This window comes from Rattus norvegicus, chromosome 1 (assembly GCF_021556685.1).
Source record: "Rattus norvegicus strain SHRSP/BbbUtx chromosome 1, alternate assembly SHRSP_T2T, whole genome shotgun sequence".
Taxonomy (NCBI): Eukaryota; Metazoa; Chordata; class Mammalia; order Rodentia; family Muridae; genus Rattus; species Rattus norvegicus.
The window spans coordinates 45,870,832-45,892,033 of NC_141534.1; the positions used below are offsets into that span (position 1 = coordinate 45,870,832).

The 21,202-nt window shown below is 46.8% G+C and overlaps 1 protein-coding gene across 7 annotated transcripts in view; it reads left to right on the plus strand.

The window, feature by feature from the left end:
- Positions 1-21,202, plus strand: part of Scaf8 (SR-related CTD-associated factor 8) — a 187,811-nt gene that overhangs the window by 128,508 nt on the left and 38,101 nt on the right. The gene's annotated exons all lie outside the window — the stretch shown is intronic.

Consider the following 21,202-nt stretch of genomic DNA (forward strand, 5'->3'; position numbering starts at 1 on the left):
CACAGATTGGGGTTCACCAGGGTAGTCTAGTGCATATATGAGCATACGATTTGGGAATTTGGGGGGCTGGGGAGTTGGCTTAGTCAGGAAGCGATGGCCACACAAGTAGAAGGACTTGAGATTGGTCCTCAGCATCCGTGTAAAAAGCCCCTGGTTGGGTGATGTGCTTTCATATCCCAGTGCCAGGGAGCTAGAGACAAGGAGACCTCTGGTGTCTGTAGGCCAGCCAGCCTAGTCAGTAAGCTCCAAATCCCAATAAGAGACCATGTTTTAAAAAATATGGTGGACAGCTGCCCCCCACCACACACACACATTGAGGGACAACGGCCCAGGTTAATCTATGGCTTACACACACAAACTGATTCGACTGTCTGTAGCAGTAGATCCCGGTTCTTCCTCCCAGCCCCATGCTCACAAAAATAAGACTCAGACTCAAAATATGTTTACTGATACCTTGGGCATATAGCCAGGCCCTATTCTGACTAGATCATAACTTAGATAACCCATTTATTTTAACCTATATCCCGCCACATGACTGGTTACCTGTGCTTGGGTACTGTTCATCTGTCTCCTCACATTTTCCGGGGCAAATCTCCTGCCTGGCTCTATCCCAGAATTCTCCTCCCAGATGTCCCACTTCCTATTTGCTCCCTATGCCATAGGCCATCAGATTTATTATTGATAGGTGCCACATCCATACAGACATAAGATAGGCTCTCTGCAGCCATCTTTTTTGCTAACAAACACGGGATATTACTATGTTGCCCAGGCTGATCTTAAAACTCCTGGGTGCAATCCTGTCCTACTTAACTAAAGTGTCAAGTGGCTGGAGCAATAGATGCCTTCTACAGTCCTGCCCTTTGATTGTTAAACCTTTAAACCGGGGGAAGCAGAGCAGGTCCTGAAAGGTTCCTTCCATAGGTAGAGTGATGGGGCAAAGTAGAATGGTAAGGGACTTAAAACTGAGCTCATGACTTCAAAAGCCAAGCACATAGGCGGTCAGCACTTAGCTGGAGATGCGTTTCTGAAGGTCACATGCACTGAGGGGTCACGCATGAGAAAAGCTCTCTTTCGAGCATCCAAGGACAACTGTCTTAGTGGTGGGGTTGGTGACATCATGGCTGGTTGATCTCAGAAAGCTCCATTTCCTGCCAGCATCCGCCCGGTCCCCTGTGCTCGCTATATTCCCTGAGTGCTACCCTACCCCGCACTCCGCAGCAAAGGAAGCCTTTCACAGGTCCTCTCTCTGGAGAGACCTCAAAGGTTGTTTTTTCAGACAGCTTTGGGTGTCTCTGACATGCTGGAACCATTGGGCAGTGGCCTCCGCATGGGTTGCTTGGTTTTGTAAGAGCCAGCCTCTCGCCTGAGTTCTGGGTTGGTGATTTTATTCAGATGAGGTGAATAGTCTGAAGCAGTTCCTTTGGTAAATCAGTTCTTCATAGGATAAAAAAGAGAAAGAAATGGCAGCAACAACAACAGAAACCACACTGTTTCAGAACGGCCTCCCTGAAGGAACCGCGCAGAGATGCTTTACCGTTTGTCAATCATTTGGGCTTTAAGTGGTCAAGCGAGGCACCTAGTTCCACGCTGCAGAAGGCGGGCTCCTCCCGCTCAGTGCTAGTGCCTTCCAGAAATCTGCAATTTCTGCGTCCACTCATTAGAGTTGGGGTCACTCCACACACTCACGGTGGCACCAGAGCCGATCATTTTCTTGGCTGCACACTCTCTTGGAGGACTACCGGGCATCCCAGAGTGTTGGTGGTTAGCCTGTCTCTGGTTTGCTTAGGCCTTCTTCACCGCACCTTTTAGTGTATGTGAAAAATGTTGGATTTACTCCTCTTACGAGGCACACCATCCTTCATGGTGCTGTTCCCCATGGAAACGAAGAGTCGTTTCATGAGTTATATGGAAGCAAGATGAGGCCCGTTGCCACATACACTTATGTCAAAGCAAGAATAAATACCCTCCCATCCAGAAGGGTACAAGTAGATTAAATGCCTATTAATATGATTTAGTAAAAAAAAAATCATGAGCTATTAAAAACATAACACGCATTTTGTTAGCTAAAAACGTATGTGATTTCAAGTTCTATGCTCTGATACGGTTTCTAAAGACACCTTCCATAAAATCAATGTGAATTTTAAACTTCCCTGAAGCATCCACAGCTGTAGAAGGAACCGGTTTTCCGATGCCTAGGACTGTCAGCGTTCACGGTTAAGAAAAAATTCTGATTTTGCTTTCTCCAGTTATTTTCTGATCCCTGTGGGGAGAATACTATTGAATGATATTGAAGAAAGGATGGACAGTCAGACTGGTGTTTTAAACTTTGTGGAGTCTAAACAGAATCTTTATCTAGTGAATCCTTCACAGAGGATCACACTCACATTAAAAACTTCCCCTCCCCTCCCAATGCCAAGCAGGCTAGGTCAAAAGCCACGGCTGGTCACAAACAGGTCAGATCTCTGCCACTTGTCATTGGATGGCCTCTTTGTACTGTCAGGGGGAAATCTTTTTACTAGGGAAAAGGTAGTAAGTTTTACCCCAAATACCTGTATTTTGTTTCTGCCATGTGGAAGTAAGTACACGTATGTGCTTGTATGAACAGGTCATGCAGTTGGAGGCCCATCGACCACAGTCTTAGGTAATAGAAAAGTAAAATGCCTGAATTTGAACCCTGCTGGGGGCTGCTGAGAGAGCAGAGGATCTCAGAGGCCTGTCCTGGCTTCTTCAGCATGTGTGGCCAGTCTCTGTATAACAAAGCTGCCAGTGCCTGCTGGTGCCCACCCCCAAGCCAGGACTTTCGGAAGAATGTTGCATACACAGGTGTCACCAGACACAAATTTATCCAGCATTCACCAAGTGCACAGTACTACTGTGCCTGAGATCAAAGATGAAACCCTGTTATAGATCATTGTCCAGCCACGTAGGATCCCACACTGAAAAAGGAATACAGGTGAGCATTGTGCTTCACAAAATATGAGCATAAAAGAGGCTCACAGAGACAGGTCCAAATTAGTAATCTCTTCATCATGAGAAGTGAAACAGGTCTATGTAATAAGTGATGCTTTTGGCTCTGCCCTAGCCAACAACAAGTTTATTGTTTTATTTAGATCCCAAACCATCAGAGTCTGGCTCCCTGGTGACAGTGAACCATTTCTTTGTAAAGCGTAGGCTTTCCAAGGACTTTTTGTCTGATTTCAGCGTCCTACAAGCAAAGATCCTTATAGCAAGTAGGCATTCAGATGAAATGACTCAACGTTGAAGATCCTCTCCTGTCTCAGGCAAAAGGGAGATGATTTCAAAGCAAAATAAGGCAATACTTTTTTTTTTTACTCTTAAACTCATACATGATCCCACAAATCTGTTCCCAGCTTACTTAAATAGAACCCCTGGTTTCTGAATCCCTAATCTTTATGGTTACTTTTACAAGTCCGATCACCCATACATGATGCCATCAGACTCCACATAAGGATTGTCACATTTGACCAATAAATAGATGGAAGGAAAACAGTTCAAAATGCAAGGACAATGGCTAGCTTTTACAACCTTTGGAGAATTATAAATGAAATGTAAGAAGCTATTTCTACTAAAGAGCTGAGTGGATTTTTTGAAACAGCTTTTTATTAGAATACTAATGTTGAGGGCTGTATCAGAGCACTGGCTACTCCTGCAGAAAACCAGGGCTCAGTTCCCAGCCCTTGCATGGTAGTTCACAATCATCTGTAACTCCAGTTCCTGAGAATTTGATTCCTCTTCTGACTCTGAGAGCACCAGGTATGCACACGGTGCACACACATACATGCAACCAAAACACCCATATATAGAAAATAATATTTTAAAAATAAATTATAAATTATATACCAATAGATATATAGACGTGCACACACATATTTAGTGGAAGGTGGATATATCGCAGAAGGACAGTGGAGTGGGATACTGTTACTGGAATTCCAGCTGTTTTCTGATGTGGGGCCATCTTCATGGTGCACAGAAGCGAGGATGGTTTAACCAGATCTTTGCTGCACTTGACACTGCGGAGAAAGACTGAGTGAACGAATCTTCCTTAGAGAAGTGCAGAGAAAGACTGAGTGAACGAATCTTCCTTAGAGAAGTGCAGAGAAAGACTGAGTGAATGAATCTTCCTTAGAGAAGTGCAGAGAAAGACTGAGTGAATGAATCTTCCTTAGAGAAGAGCTCAGGAAATACAACACCGGGCAAAGGTCAGCATCAATGGTCACAACGACCTGAACGGGAGTCTTGAGGGACATAGGTTTGCCTTGACAATTCAAATGCTTCCACCTGACTGTAAGCATACGAATGACAGCTGGCTGCCAACTACCCTGCCTTTGGACTTCAGTCAAGACATAGCTTGAGTGGTTCATTTCCTTAAAACCCCACTGGAATTCCTACTAACTGCACTTTCTATAACTGGAACGCCACCACACTCTTCAAATGTAACACCACAGTTTAACCACTTCTTTTTTTTTTTTAAGGATTTATTTATTTATTATATATGACTACACTGTAGCTGTCTTCAGACACACCAGAAGAGGGCATCGGATCTCATTACAAATGAGTTGTGAGCCACCATGTGGTTGCTGGGAATTGAACTCAGGACCTCTGGAAGAGCGGTCAGTGCTCTTAACCGCTGAGCCATCTCTCCAACCCCGTTTAACCACTTCTTTAACGCATATGTGTTTTGTGTGAGGAGGATGGGGCATGTAGCTGCCACAGTGTGTGTGTGTGTGTGTGTGTGTGTGTGTGTGTGTGTATGTGTGTGTGTGTATGTGTGTGTGTGTATGTGTGTATGTGTGTGTGTATGTGTGTGTGTGTATGTGTGTGTGTATGTGTGTGTATATGTGTGTGTGTGTATGTGTGTGTGTGTATGTGTGTGTGTGTGTGTGTGTGTGTGTGTGTGTGTGTGTGTGTGTGTACTTCTCTGGGATGGAACCATCAAACGATCTGAGTATCAGGCAGGTAGGAAACCCACACCAACATCCAAGCACCAAGCTCCTTGACTATGAATATTGTGGAATCTTCACAGCATTTCTGACACATTTAGTCCTCTTGTAAAAAAAATATTACATCATCTTTCCTTTCAGCCCCTGCTCCTGGAATGGTTACTCTGAGTCTAATTATTTATTATATTAAATGTGCTGGTCACAAGCTTTGGTTCATACCCTGACCAGCTCTTAACTTATTTAACCATTCAAACTATGTCTACCACTTGGTCAGTTACCTTCCTCAGTCCTGCCCTTCTTCCTTTGCATCTCTCAGAGTCTTACTAGAATCTCTCCTTTGTTCTATCCTGAGTTCAGCCACTTGCTGGTTTACATCTCCATCTCCCTGTCTCCCCACTCCACCCCTGAGTCTCCCTTTTATTTCCTCACTCTTTCCCAGAATCCCCTCTCTTCCTGCCAGTGTCCCACCTCCCATTTCCTGCCTCAGCTCATTGGCCATTGACTTTTTTATTGGCAGGCAATGCTTATAAGAGATTCTCTCTACACCTCTATTTGGTAAAGACCATGACTTTTCATCTGACTTGGCAAAGAGCTTGCTAGCCCTCCAAAACCACAGAGTCAACTTTACACTAAGGAAACAGACTTAAAGGAATCAGTTCAAAGATGCAAGGGCAGTCAGGAGCCGATGAAGGAGGAGATAAGTGAAGAGGGAGGCCATGTTCCTGTGATCTGACAGTATTGATCACCTGCAGCCCCTGGAAAGAAAGCTGAGCTATGTTTGCTGATGAGCAGTATCCTTGGGTCTACCACCGAGGTAGAGTCAGACAGCTCCAGGGGCTAGCAATAGGCAGGCTCAGGAGACACAGGCCACAGAAAGCTAAAGGAAGCAATGGAGTCAGACCAGCAAGCTTGCTTCCTTCCTTCCTTCCTTCCTTTTTTCCTTCCTTCCTTCCTTCCTTTTTTCCTTCCTTCCTTTTTTCCTTCCTTCCTTTTTTCCTTCCTTCCTTTTTTCCTCTTTCTTTCTTTCTTTCTTTCTTTCTTTCTTTCTTTCTTTCTTTCTTTCTTTCTTTCTTCCTTTCTTTCCTTCTCTTTTCCCAAGGCTCATGGACCCAAGAGAGTTTAGAGATTTTTAAAGTTCTTTGGTATCTTTCATGAGACTGTTAAACCCAACAGTAACAGAACTCCAATAATACAATAATAATAATAACAGCAACAACAACAACCACACAGGGCTTGCCCAATGCTGTGATCAACCAGGCTTGCAACAGCCAGGGGAACCCTGGGAAGAGCTGAGAGATACTTTGCTATCCATCCCTGGTAGAGAACAGGTTAGAGGTTAGGGGTTCGGGCTTCACACATGTTTCATCTAAATTGAGGAGTTCTCAGCTCTATTATACGCTAGGAATCCCCCTCCTCTAAGCCTGGTTTTCCTCGTCTGTAACAATGGGAATAAGGCTGCCTGCCTGGTGGATCATTTTGAATTTAGTGGAAAGTAGACTAGGTGTCTAGCTGATCTTGTCATATCCATTGTGTCTAGCGTATTTTGTATTTTGTATTGTGGAACCGTGGTAACTTCTTAAAACAAAATGTTGAGGGAATTAACCTTTCGAGAAAGGAATAGGGTCATCTGAGAAAAAAAGAAACAGTCTTTTTATTTCTTTTTTAATGATTCCTTCTGGTCCCTGCCCTGCCACAGCTGACCTCAGCCATAAACTCTCCCGTTTGATCTTAATGTTCTAATACAGGGTGTCATGAAGCCTAAGCCAGCCTCTGTCTCAGGCTCTATAGCCACAGATGGCCTAGAATTCCTGATCACTCTGCTTCCACCTCCCAAGTGTGCACCACACTTGGCTCTTGGCTCTCTATTTAAGTACTCAAGAATTAAAAATCAAAGAAAGGGACTGGAGAGATGTCAGCGGTTAAGAGCACTGACTGCTCTTCCAGAGGTCCTGAGTTCAATTCCCAGCAACCACACGGTGGCTCGCAACCATCTGTAATGAGATCTGATGCCCTCTTCTGGTGTGTCTGAAGACAGCTACAGTGTACTTATATATAATAAATAAATATTAGAAAAAAATCAAAGAAAGAAAACAGTAGGTTACAAATGATTCCAGTGAACTTCTAAAGAACTGGGAAGGGACATGGGAGGGAAGAAAAGGGACATAGACCGCTCCAGGGGGCACAGGACATCCTTACAGAGGCAGAATTGGTGCCACATGAGGTTTGGGTTGGGGTTGTGCTGGGGCCTGGGGCCTGGGGCCCGGGAGACCTCAGAGAGGGCCGCTAGCATCGACTACTCCTTTGTGTAATTACAAAAGCGTAACTTTTGTACCCAGAGTGCACAGCTGGGGCTCAGCTCCTGGGGCTCAGCAGGTCCTTTTGCAGCAGAGGGCTGCATAGACTCTGACGTTCAATCATCCCTCTCTAACCACTTGGAACACGGGTAATCCTGAAGCTGCATCCATGTTTTCCCGGGGGTGGCAAGATGAGGAGATAAGGCATTCAGGGGTTACCGGAAGTCCCTTCCAACCGTCTCCAGAGCGTCTCAGCCTCACCACTCCTGCTCTGAGATCCCTCTCCAGTCCTCACCCAGGCTCCAGGTCCTCTCTTCCCCACCCTCTCTTGTTCCCACTCCCGTCGCATTGGCTTCAGAGAGCTACAGAGTGACCTGTCAACAGGCTTTGAACAGACTGTTCTACATCCCGACTGTGGTCCCCTTGCCCGGGCTTGGGGAGCTGTCTGGCTTGTGAGGAGTGAGTGCAGGACGGCAGAGGGCAAGCTGTCCATTCCCTCTTGGGCAACTCATTCACGTCTTCGCACAGCTGCCACTAGGTCCACCCCCTCCTACTGTCTGTGTCTTTAGGCTTAGGGCCTGGCCAGAGACACCATGATGATCTCACCTTGAAATCTATAACTTAACCGCACCTGCAGAGGCACCTTTTCCAAATAAGGTCACAGCCAGCGGTCTCCGAGGCTCCGACAGGATGCGCCTGTCCATCCTGCCCCTTTGTAACACAGTCGCAAACCCACATTCCTGTACTCCCCTAAGATACGGGTGTCCTCTGGATACACCGAGCCATCCATGGATGGAAGATGGAATATTCTAGAAAATCACTTAAATAATAGCAAGCTGCTGGTTGGGGAGTAAAGTTTCATATGAGGATCTAAGCTCTGTGTCCAAGAAATTTATCTTGGAAAAAAAAAAAAAAGATCATCAGGTGTGGTTGTGCACATCGTAATCCCTACAGTTGGGAGGCAGGGGCAGGAGGAGCAGGTGTTTAACGTCATCCTCGGCTACGTGACAAACTTGAGTATAGCCTAGCATACCTGAGAACCCATCTCAAAACACAAACCAAAAAGATGGAAAGCCTCTCACACCCTTGTGTCTCACGCCTCTCCCTGCCTCTGCCACCTCATGACTGATTCCTGAGTCCTTCTGTCTCCCTAATGGGTACAGCAGTCACCATGCTTCCTCCTTCCCCCTTCCCATACCCGACATGTCCGTGCATACGTGTAAATGCCTACCCTCTCTCAGGAAGAGACCCAGCGACGGTCGCTCAGCAGGTTGTCTTCAGTTTGTAGACCCCAGGCTTGAGCACGCAGGTAAAAAGCTGGAGTTTTTGCCTGGAACCCCAACATTGGGAAACACACAAAAGGCAGATCCTGAGAGCCTGCTGCTGGGCTAGCCTGGTCTAAATAGTGAGTTCCAGTTGAGTCATAGACCCTGTCTCAAGACAATAAAGAGGGAATAACAGAGGAAGACACGATCTCCTGCTCTGGGGTCCCCATGCCCACACATGGGCTTTTTCTCTCCTCTTTCCCATCCTTCCTCTCCCTGCCTCTCCTCTCTTTTTCTTACACACACACACACACACACACACACACACACACACACACACACACACACAATCTGAAGTGTAACCTTGTGTAAAACACTGGCACACATGAGGCTTTGGTTTTACAAACCAGCCCCCACGCCCTGCACATCAGAATAAACAGCAAATACAACCCCAGCTCACAAGCCTGGCATTTGAGCCTGTGCGACTTCTTAGGCTCCCCACCTCTGTCTCCTAACCATCAGGACTCACGGCTGCTTCTCATGCTCACATGCCTCTCCCACAGTGTGCCCCGCCCTGACATCATTTCAAGGTCCTTAGGCCTTGGGAGCCCAAGACTTTTATACTGAAATCTTCCAGCCTGTACTGAATCAAGCATTACAATGCACCCACCTGCCACATGAAGTATTTTTGGGCACAGGAATATTTTAAAGGCTTTTGTATGCCAGTTTCAGGGTTCACGTGACTGAGCGAATCATTTGAGAGTGCATGCCGGTTTCAGCCGGCTGTGAAGTATTGCAGGCATTGTGGGTAGGGACGGTATCCAGCCTGCAAGTCTTGAAGTAGAGCAATGTCTTCATGACCTCTAAACGCCAATGCTAGGCCCAGCTTTGTTCAGTCTCCTCATGTTAAGCAGCTACAAACTTCAAGCCTACTCCAAATCCTTACCCATTCCTCACACCATTCTTTTTTTTTTTAAGATTTATTTGTTTTATTTTATGTGAATACATTGTTGCTATCTTCAGACACATCAGAAGAGGACATCAGATCCCGTTATAGATGGTTGTGAGCCACCATGTGGTTGCTGGGATTTGAACTCAGGACCTCTGGAAGAGCAGTCAGTGCTCTTGACATTAAGCCATCTCTCCAGCCCCTGCACACCATTCTTAAATGTGCCCTCTCTTCCCAGAATGCACCTGGCCGACTTCTGCTCATTCTTCAGCTCTTACCTCTTGGGGGCCTGCACGGTGTTTTCTTTGATCTCTCTTCCGGGTCAGATGCCCCTGTCACCTCTCCCCTTGGCACAAATCTGCTTTCCTGCAAGCTTGTCTCGGAATCCTAATTGCAGGCTGTCTATGCATGCCCCTTGGTTCTCTCCCTCATTTCTCTTGGCACAGGGACGCCCCAGGACTCCGATCCTCCTCGAGGGCTCACAGGTCATGATCACAACCCAAGAAGATACTTTGATTTTTTCCTACTTCCGCGTGCTGTAGTGAGACAGGTCTTAGCAATATTCATTATTCTGCCTGGTAACTCCTCAAGAATCATGAGAGTGTACCGCTGTTGAGTCCACGCCAGGGAGATGTGTGCTCTGGGAATGCATCTGCTTAGCTGGATGCTTCCTGAATGATCGGCATGTGTCCCTGGTCAAATCTGTCACCACAGCAATCATTGCCACCACCATCCTAGGTGGCAGATCTAGAACCTTCTGTTTTACAGTGCTGTCCTTGTCATTCCTATGGTAGTCTCCTTGCTACTTACAGTAATGTAGGGAGTTGGGTCATGGAAACAGCAGGTCCCCTACATAAATGACACGCCGCTTGACTATTTGAGATATGGTAAAGGCCAGTCATATGTCACCACTATTGCCCTCAGGGAGCTGAAGAAGCTGAGATCTCAGGATGTATGGTATTTAGTCACAAACTACCGATGTCACTTCGTACCCCTGGATACTTGTGGCTCAAATAATTAACGCTAGTGCCTCTCAGTGGTGCTTGTTCAGCTTTTGGTTTTCCAAGATGGAGGACATATGTCTCAGAGCAAAAAGGTTCCGCAGTGTTTGTCTGGAGACTGATGGAGCTTGGGCGGGGTGACCGCACAAACTTGGCTTTGGTCAGGATGCTGTTGCAAAGCAGGGACTCGAAGTCTATTGGCTAGACCCTTGGCATCGTGGTGGAGCCTGGAGAGCATTCTGTAGTGTCAGAATCAGAAGAGGAGGGCCAGGAAGGAGGGAGGGGGAAGACAGGCCTCATTCACCTCACTGGTGGGAAGTGGGGGTCACTGTGGTTCATTATATCATAGGACGTGAGTGTAATTACTAGTAGGTCTGGTGGGGATGGTGGTGTAGAGCTCAGTTGGTAGAGTATGTGGATTACTGTGTGTGAAGCCCGGAGTTTCAGCCCCAGCACAGAATAAACAGCCCATGGCGGTGCACACCTGTAGTCCTAGTACTTGTATGGTGAAGGCAGGAGCAGCAGAAGTTCAAGGTCACCCTGGGCTGTAGATGGTTGGTTCTCAACCTTCCTACTGCTGTGACCCTTTAATACAGTTCCTCGTGTTGTGGTGACCCCCAACCATAAGATTCTGGTCCTTGCTACTTCACCTGTATTTTGCTACTGTTATGAAACATAATGTAAATATCTGATATGCAGGATGTCTGATATGTGGCCCCTTCGAAAGGGTCTTTTGACCCCCCAAAGAGATTGAGACCCACAGGTTGGAGAACTGTTGACCTACGGAGTCAGAGATCGGCTTGTGCTTACTTAGACCCTGCCTGCCTCAAAGCTAAAGATTTTTCCTATGTAGACCTTTAGACCTTCTTCCTCCCCCGCCCACCCCTTTTTCTCCTGTTCTCCCTCTCCCACCATTCAGCAAATCAGAGAACAACATTCCCACAGGCTTTCTAGCAATCCTAAGGACAGTGGCTCACTCTGCTCACGATAACCAGCAGAACAAAGGCCCAGGACAGAACTGGAAGCCTGGGTTCACTTTCAAAGCATCCCGATTGTCACGGCCCCTTTGAGTTCCCTATCCAGAGCCTGGGAAGATGTGAGGGATGTGACTGACTGGAGAGGCTTTGGGGAAATGGGGTGCATGGCTTCTGCTTACACCTTGGGGACCTTCCCAGGCCTTGCTAGGTCCCAAGAGGCAGATGGGAAAATACCTATTATAGACTGTCCGCTCTCAAAACTCTCTGTAGGCACGCTGCCTCAACCACTCTACCTTCTGCCTGTAGTCAGCAGATCTCAGCTGCAGGACTGGGTGGACACATTCCTTGTAGGGAGGTCACGAGCCTGCCCTGTATGTGTAGCAGACCTGAGTTCCCCACTCAAACCATGCATATTTCTTTCTGGAAGTTTCTGCATATCTCCCCAAAATATCTGCCTTCCAGAGGAGGCCCAACATGTCAGACACGCCTTGAATGTCAGAGGATGACCCTGACAGTATCCTGATGCTCTTAGAGCGGAGTGTCCTTCAACTCTACCCTGGGGCACTTGAGCACGGCAGAGGAAAAGAAACTCTCTGTGCACTGTGCACCGGGCCGAGGACATGGCCTGGAGTTGTCACCTGCATAGCAGCTGCTTTCCTTAAAGCTCCTTTATGACCATCAAACTGTGTGCCAGCTTCATACACACACACACACACACACACACACACACACACACACACACACACACACACGTACGTGCGCACGCTGTGTAGACTACAGGTTTGTCTTAATCCTCAAGTTCTGGTTCCTTATGCCTTTGGCTCTTGCATGGCTGCTTCAGTGGAGCCTAATTCACCTTCCAGATGACTCTTGTCTGTAATCCCCCATTTGCCTTTCTCTCTCTTCCCTTTGAAAGCCTCCAGGCCTGCTCCCCCTACCTCTTTTTGTTTCTCAAAAACAGCTCGGAAAAAATGTCACACTTTACCACCAGCTTCTCTGCCTGATTTGAATTTGTGAGCAGAGGTGAAGAGTCAAGGCCAACAGGTCAGCAAGCAAACCTATCAGACAGGCGACTCGGAGTTGACCGATCAGTGATCGGTTGATCAGTGGCAAGGATCACAGAAGAGAGAGTGAACATTAAGTCTGCTCCCAAGCCATGCTAGCCCGTAGAGGGAGTCTGGGACCCACTCTCAACCCAGACATCCGTCCTCAGCATCATGTCAGGAGAACAAGACACAAGGTGCATGGAAGAAACACAGGACCTCTAACACAGCGAGCTGACAGCATTAACAAGCTAAGGTTTGAATGAGTCCTGCCCTGAGCCCTCCCTGCTGGTCAGGAATCACCTGCCACCTGAGCTACACTCATTTGTTGCTGTTCTTAGTCTACAATGATCGCAACCTTGTTTCCGTTTTTTTATGTCTAAGTTGAAAGGGTTCAATGATCAGGGATATAAGGAACCAATGTGATCATTTTACAAAAAGAATCCTATTTTGTTTCTCATTAATAAATCCCATAAATGCTGATGTCTTTAGCATTCATATACAGAGGTCTATGTGTACGTTTTATTACCCGATTCTCTTCATAACCCTCTGAAATAGATTCTCCTATGACCACTGTGCAGGCGACCGGGGAGGGTGTGCTTACTAAGATCATAAACTGTAAATGGCAGGGCCCGTCTTTACCCTCAGCCTAGAGGGGAGGCATGTGACAGTCACTTAAGTGTTTTCACAACCCAGACTCAGCTAGGAGGCGAATTCAAGGCCAGCCTGGGTTAACTATTATCCTGTCTCAAAAAGAAAATAAAACAAACTCACAAACACAGCCCCTAAGCACTGTGACATGCTCACATCCAGTGCCCCACGGTGGAGAAAGCTTGCCCCTTGAGTCTCCAAGATAAGGAACACTATCTAGAACTAGCAGACACTCTGAAACCCTCACCCTTGTCAGCCTGCCTCTTTCCTTTTATCATTTATATACACGGATTCATTTAGTCAGCCATTGCAATTTTGTTTCTTTCTGCCGCGGATTATTGACTTCAAAGAGAAGGAATTTGATTCTAGGGAGAGGACAGTACAGCATTCTAACACTTACATCTCTGAGTTGATTTTTATTAGCTCCTCTAGTACAGTTACTAAAATTCTCAGCGAGAGTTTCGACATCTCTAAAGGCTGCCCCAAGAGGGCGCTCCGCACAAGCCTTTAATCTACTCACTCGGGTCTAGCCAGTCCTGAATCTGGGTTTGGGAACAGCAGTATTTTCAGAACAAGGATTGCAGGCAGTCCTGTGTGAGCGCAGAGGAAGTCCATGGACCCATCAGGCTGCGAGAAAATGTGCAGAAACTGGAGGAATTCGTCTGCTTACTTTTGTTTTTAAATTTTAGAGAATTTTATATTTATTTGTTTGTTTGTTTGTTTGTTTATTTATTTTTAGTATGCTGCACGAAGCAGGGGTGGGGCCGGAGGAATGACTCCATGGTTAAGATGCCTGATACTCTTCCAGAGGATCTGAGTTCGGTTCCCATGTCAGGCACCTCACAACTGCCTATAACTCCACTTCTAGGGGATCTGACTTCTTCAAAAGCACCTGTACTCAAACCCATATAGACAGACAGACAGACAGACACACACACACACATGCACACACGCACACGCACACAACTGAGAGAAAGAGAGAGACAGAGTGAGGAAGATAGAGTGTGCACTCACAGAGGTATAAGAGTAACAGAAGAACTGCCTACTGGGAGATCTAAGCTCACAGGACAGAAGTCTTGAGAATTTAGGATTATTAGAAAGATCCTTTAAGGAAAGCTCCTCTGATCCATTTCCTCCGTGGACTCACAGCAGCGGGGCTGTTGAAGTGGCAGGAAGATTTTGAAACAGGGTCTCCCAGGTTGTCCTCAAACGTGTGATTCTCCTGCCTCTGCCTCCAAAATGCTGGGATTAGAGGCATGCAGCATCGTGCCCACCCTACCCTTAAGGGCTAGGAAGGGAACGCTCTCAGCTCTTCCTGCACCCCTACCCAACCGTGACTGTGGATTTACCAGGGAATTTAGCTTCTCTTCACCAGTGCTTCGTGGAAATACGAGACAAACAAGCTCAATCCCTCATCTAGATGGAGAGAAGGCCACAGGGGACTGAGTTGCTGCCAGCCAATGAGCACTCCGTACACAATAGGTTTTGATTTAATTTTCTTGGTTAATGAAGAGCAGTCGTCTCGGCGTCTTTTGTTCCTGGAAGGACATCTTGAGATTGATTATAATTGCTGAGCGAGGGAGCCTGAGTTCTTTGTCGGGGCAAGGAAGCGGCTGAAGGGTTCACTTAAACCCTGGAGGTCAACCCTGTAGCCCAGGAGTAAATTGCTTCCACTTGGAGACGTTGAGCCCCCTTATCTATTTCCACGGAGCAACTTGCAAGGTCTGCCCCCGGGGCACAGCAGGCTGTCAAGGGAGCAGGCTCCTCCAGGGCCCTGATGCCCAGTGTTTGACTATGCTTATGAGGCCTTGGGTGCCAAGACGGTAGTTTTACCACCATGAGTTGGTGACACTTAACATCAAAGGCGTCTTATCTCCCAGCCACCCACATTCTTCAAGGAGCCAGTTAATAGGATTATGAAAGGACAAAGGCCAACCTTATCCACCCCCCTTCCAGGGAGGCCCCCCCACTTCTGCCACATAGTTCTCCTGGGAAGTGAATTTTTCAATTTCCTGCACTGACAGTGCTTAGCATCTTTCCACCCTTGAGAAAATGATGAACTTAAATCGTGTGAGTTCCTTCTCAGGGCAGCATAGAGGAGCTGTTTGGGCTAAAGTTTCCTTTCTTTCTGTATCAATTAAGATGGAGACCTAATCCCTTGGACCCATATTCATCCTCTCTCTCTCTCTTTCTCTCTCTCTCTCTCTCTCTCTCTCTCTCTCTCTCTCTCTCTCTCTCTGCCCAGAGCTCACTTGATTTAACTAGCTGACTGTGAGCCCCACAGATCCTCTTACTTCTGCTTCACCAACATTGGGAGTGCCACATCACCTGGGTGTTGCTGTTTTTTATGTGGGTGCTGGGCATCCAGACTTGTGTATGCACAGCAAGTACTTCGTCCGCTGAGTTATCTCCCCAGCCCTGGGAATTCTCCTAAGTTATTGTCTTCTTAGTTCAATCTGAACCATATTCTCTTGTAGACCTTCTACCAACCAACTCTGGTCAAATGAAAGATGAGACAAGAGAGAGGGAGGGGAGAGGGGAGGCATTAAAAACTTAAATTAAACCCCAGACGCCAGAATTTAAAGACCGCATATGTTCGTTGGCAGGGAGGAAACATCCAAGATCAAAACACTATGTTTTATTAGTCAAGAGGCAGACATCCTAAGGTGATTTGGAAGAAGTGGAAAGCTATTTCTTCCAATGGGCTTTTATCTTTAGATTAATAATAGGCACGGGGGGGGGGGATCCCACACTTAGCCTGTGCAAGACCTTAGGCTGATTTAAATTAAACAACAACAACAACAACAACAAAATCCATCTTGGTGCAGGAGAAAGACTGGGGAATAGCAGGCCATTAGCAGCTAACCCAGGCAGACAGTAGGCATGCACACCTGGTCTCCTCTTCAGAGCCACTTGGCACCCCTGCCTGGAGATTTTTAGGGTCTTCAAAACTGTAAGGTAGGCAGCATTTATTTCTTTGTCTGTATAGTGCATTTCACTGTTAGTGAAATGTTAGTGCGTGTTAGTTAGTTAGCTAGTGAGTGAGTGAGTGAGTGAGAGGGCCACTAAGGCATCAGCTAAGAAACATTCTGATGAGGGGCCAACGAGATGGCTTATCAGGTAAAGGAGCTTGCCTAGAAACCCTGATGACACAAGTTTGAGCCCCGGGACCCACATACAGGCTGAAGGAAAGAACTGACTCCAGAAAGCTGTCCTCTGGCCCCTATGTATGTTTTGTAGGAGGTGCTGCCTGACCCCCAATAATAACGAACAGTTTAAAAAGAATCCAGTAAATATCTAAGTGGGTTACTTATACTGTAATGTCATGATTATACTTTCTAGCTACCTGTGTAGATCAGTTATTGAGCACATGCTTAGCATGTGTGAGGTTCTGGGTTCTCTCCATAAAACTAACTAGCTAGCTAGCTAACTAACTAACTAACTAACTAACTAACTAATTAATTAAATGGATTACATCTTCCAAACAAGGGAGACTGACTTGGAGCCTATTGGAGTGTTCATCTCATAAGCTTTTGTTTGTTTGTCTGTTTTGCTTTGTTTTTGAAATGGGCTCCAACTTTGTAGTCCAGTGTGGTCTTGAACTCACTACGCCACCCAAGCTGACCTTGGATTCTTACTTTCTCTCGGTCTTCCAATTCTGTGCTCACAGGCATGTACCATCTCATCTGCTGAGCCTTACTTTCATTTAAACAGATGTACAGGAGAAAAATGGGGTGACATAAGTTTTGTCTACATTCTCTTCAGATGGCTTGTGGCACCCGAAACGACAGCACAATGGAAAAAGGTTGAGTCCAGGGGGACAGACAGTTTTACACTGTGCATCGGATACCTGTATCTTATCCAGTCTCTGCTCTGCTCTGTTAACTGGGGCCATCTTAATTACCTTTCTATGCTCAGACGCCATGGCCTTCCGCTTACAGAAGGAAGGGATTACTTGGGCCCACAGTTTCATGAGGATAGAGTCCATCACCACCACTGTGGGGAAGCCTGGCAGCAGCAGATCTGTCAGCAGCAGGCAGGTATGGCTGCTGCAGCTGGAAACCCAATGCTAAGGGCTCACATCTCGAGCCACAATCAGGAAGTAGAGTGCACACTGGGAATAGTGGGAAGCCTATGAAACCTCAAAACACATCCCCAGTGAGGTACTGCCTCTAGCCAGGCCATGCCTCTGCCCCCTACCCCCAATGTCACTACCAGCTGGGGACTAAGTATTCAAATGTCTGAGACTATTAGGGACATTTTATTTGTACTGCCGCAGGGAGTTAGCATTTTCCTGTTCAGATGGGAACACTAAGTAAGGCAAGCATTGGACCCGTGATGGGCTTTGATGATGACATTACAGGCAAGGACAACCTTCCTCTTCTTCCTCTCCCTCCTCCTCCTCTCCCTCTTCCTCCTCCTCTTCTTTCCTTCTTCTTCCTCCTTCTCTTCTTGTAGTTTGATGACTTTTTTACACCCCAAAGGCAGTTTCCCCTTCCTCCTCTCCTCCCAACCCCTCCCTCCCCAACCCCTTCTTCCTGCCACCCCCCCCATCCACTCCTCTTCTGTGTCTTTCCAGAAAAGGGTAGACCCCCCCATGTATATTAACCAGTCACAGGATATAAATTTGCACATCCTCTCCTACCAAGGTTGGACGAGGCAACCCAGGAGGAGGTAAGGCTCCCAAAGGCAGCATCGGAGTTGGAGACAGCTGTTGCTCCCACTGCTAGGATACCACAGAACTTAAAACTACAGGACAGCAACATACGTGCAGAGGGACTGTCAGTTGCCCTGGTTGTCGGTTCAGTCTCTGTGAGCTCCTGTGAGCCCAGCTTAGTTGGATAATCCTTATCTCTATTCTAGCTACAGGCTGGACCACTGGACCGATTCTTCCCGCTCTGTGCACAGCCTCATTCTCCCCTTTTTGTCCAGTTTGTTATTCCCACTGAAGCATCTTCCTTCATCCAGCTTTATTTCCCATCTTCCCTTTCCGTCACGATTTTCATAGTTCTGCATGCCTCCAGAATTATTTTAATCATTTTCTGATACCGTCTCCCTTTGCAGGGGCAGAGAGGGCAGTGTGAAGGACTGGCTCTCAAGTGCTAGGCAGAGTGCCTCTTTAGAGAATGCATTCTTTAGGCTCACTTGGCAATTTTCTGGGTTTCTCAGTTTCTTTGTTTTAGACAGCCTCGTGTAGCCCAAGCTGGTCTTAAACTTTGCTGTGTAGTCAAGGATGGTCTTGAACTAATAATTCTGTTGTAAATGTCCCAAGTCCTGAAATTCTAGGTGTGTGTGCCACACCTGGTTTCCTGGGGCTCAGGCATGCTAGACAAGCGCTCTGCCAAGGGAGCCACATGCCCGGCCCAACAGTGTTCTGCTTCGAATGGTCTGCCATTCACTCTGAGTGTCTAATACCTACGTCCTCATTTGGGAACTTGCTCTCACTGGTGCTAGAACAGTCCTCTTTCCAGTTCTCTTTTTTCTGGGGTAGTGGAGACCTTGGACTTCCCTCCAGCCTCAGCTTGTCTCAACAGAACACATCTCTAGCTAGAAACTAGGCATATCTAGTTCCCCTGCCCTTCCTACTCTTTTGGCTTTGGATGAAAGTCCATTGGGGGGCGGGGGGGGGGGGGAGAGAGAGAGAGAGAGAGAGAGAGAGAGAGAGAGAGAGAGAGAGTTTTAACAACTGATTTGCTGTCGAACATGAAGCTCAAAAGTCGAATTATCCATCACTGCTCCTGTACTCTCGTGTCTGAGATTGGTGGCCTGGTTTTTCTACTGAGGAGTCTCATTGATGTAAGCCCTAAACAATTTTAAACCCACAGATTAGGAACATATGTCTCTTCCTGTCACATGCTGTGAGAGGTTTCAGCTAATTCTGAAATCTGTATTTAAGGATGCCTTTAAAGCTAAATTGTAACTTTATAGCTACAGTATGTACAAATTGTATCAAGTGTGGCTGGAGTGGCTCGCAGAGTTGGAAGGGCTATCTCAGCCTCCTGTTATTATTATTATTATTATTATTATTACATTATTATTATACACATATGCAGTCTGTTTCATTTTCCTTGTTGGATGATAGTACCCAGTGTGGGTGTATAGGGGAAAATACAGTGTGGACATGTAGGGGAGGGTGCAGCATGCGGGGGGAGGGTACAGTGTACACATGGTGAGGCCTGCACACATAGGGGAGGGTGTTGAGGTGGGGACTTGTTCTCCCTCCCTGATATTTCTCTCAGGAGTCAGGAATTGATTTTTGTCAGCACGTCTTTAGCTCACCCCTTGAATCTGTTCATAGTTTATCTGCTGCCTCTTGGAACACAAATCATATTATCTACAAGAGTTCAGGCCTTCCTCTCTTTGTCCTAAAATCACCTCACCCAATCTTTGCAGCGCCTGTTGGTTTCCATGTCTGGAAGCCATGATGGTATCTGCGTCGTCTCCGCCCCGCTGCACGGCTGTGGAGGCACTGACAGCATTGGCATTTGTAAAGGCCAAGAAGGCTCCTTTGGGTTCAGAAGGGGGGAGGATCGTCAAAGGGGACTTCCTTGACCAGGCACTAGGTTTGAGTGTGTGTGTTTGTGTGTATGAGAGCGCATGCCTGCATGTGCGTGTACTTGCTGTTCCTCGGGTGTTTTCTACCCTTTGTTTGTTTGTTTAATGTGTGTTTTGTTCCTTTTGTTTTGGGGACAAGGTCTCTTGCTGGCTTTGTTACCAATTAGGCTAGGCTAATTGGTCAAGCCCCACTACCTACACTGTAAGTATAAACTACCATACTTAGATTTTTTTTCTTTTCCTTTTTTTTTTTTTTTAAATATGGGTTCTGGGAGGGAGGTTTAATTCAGATCTTTCATGCTTCCGTGACCAACACTTGATTGTCTCGCCAGCTCCCCAGCCCTACCAAATAGCTGTGTTTTTAATTTTTTAAAAAATTTTGTATTTTATATATATATATATATATATATATATATGTATGTATGTTTTGCCTGCATATATGTCTCTGCACCACGTGTGTGTCTGGTGTCTTTGGATCTCTTGGAACTGGAGTTACAGCTGGTCATGAATGTCTACGAGGGTGCTGGGAATCGAACCCAGATATATCTGGAAGCCCAGCTGGGGGTCTTAATCACCGAGCCATCGATCCAGCCTAGGTTTTGATAAGGTGCAGTGGTCTTCCTTGTTAGTTGACCTACGCCCTTATGATTGTTGAAAAAGGGGTTAAGTGTCCCACACAGTCTTAGTGTCAGTGAAAAACACAACCAATCCAAGGCATATAACCCACGCTCCAAATCAGGCTGGCCCGCCCCTCTTTAATGGGACCATTGCAGGCATGCCAAATACTACAGCCAGTCGATTGTATACATCTGGTAAAACTTTTCATACCAGCTAAGGTTTGCGGCAATGTGATTTTAATTACAGACAGATTGGCTGGAAGAAAACACGGGAACTAAACAGAGAGTAGAGCTAAACACAGGCCCTTTCATAAATGGTCCTAGTTGGCTTTAAGTGACTGCTGGGGACAGCGATGAGCTCAGGGGTGGGGTGGGGCTCATCTTCAGCCCAGGGATGGTTGTTGACAAGGAAGGGGGTGGGTTCACATCAGTGGTGATTAGACTCCTTTTGAAGTTCAAGCAGGCTGATGCTTGTCTCCTGTTACCTTGGTCCTTGGGACCACAGGTGTCTCTGCCAGACATTGCTCTGGGTCCAACCACACTGGCTTTGAAGGCCTGTGCAGTTTTGAGTCTTACCCCCTAAACAAGCCGTATTAGCCCGTGCTCTTGTTTCTCCAAAGTTCATTCCACAGAAAGATTTCAGATGTGCAAGCAAAAGCACAGGAAGCCAGCTGCACCAGGTTAGTTTCCCTGCCTAGAGCACAGGGGGACCCGACAGTCTGGAATGTGAGTCCCCAACAGAACAGCACCCTGTGATTTTCTTCAGAACTCTCTAGAAGGGTTCTTAACTGCCCCATGGGTAAGCTGCTGTGATTTCCAACTTTCTTTCTCTGTATGGGCTGGAACTATGACGCCCTCCCCCGCCCCTTAACCCCTCTCACCTTACCAA